Genomic DNA, 370 nt, shown 5'->3' with positions numbered 1-370 from the left:
CTGCAACCACCGTTTGACCGCCATAGATCTTTTCCCCTCTGCTCATCTTCTCCTTATGATTTGGCTCCCTCTTGTTTCGATATTTTCCTATTTCTTCTATCCTTTCTTCCTTTCTCTCCCCTGTTCATTGCAACATCTCTTTGTTTCTCCCTCTATCTTGATTTTCTTTATTTCTCTAGTTATTTTTCTTCATCATCTTTTTTTTCTTTCTCTCCCTCATTGCAGTTCCTTTACTCTTTTATTTTAAAATTTCTTTCTTTGTCCTTCTCTCTTTCTTTTTCTTCCAGTTGCGTTTCTCTTTTTCTCTCTCGCTAATTTCGACGTTTGCTTACCTCTCTATTTTTCCTATCCCTCTCTCTTTCTCTTTCCC

This window comes from Formica exsecta, unplaced genomic scaffold (assembly GCF_003651465.1).
Source record: "Formica exsecta isolate Colony F162 unplaced genomic scaffold, ASM365146v1 scaffold308, whole genome shotgun sequence".
Taxonomy (NCBI): Eukaryota; Metazoa; Arthropoda; class Insecta; order Hymenoptera; family Formicidae; genus Formica; species Formica exsecta.
This window is presented reverse-complemented; position numbering follows the sequence as displayed.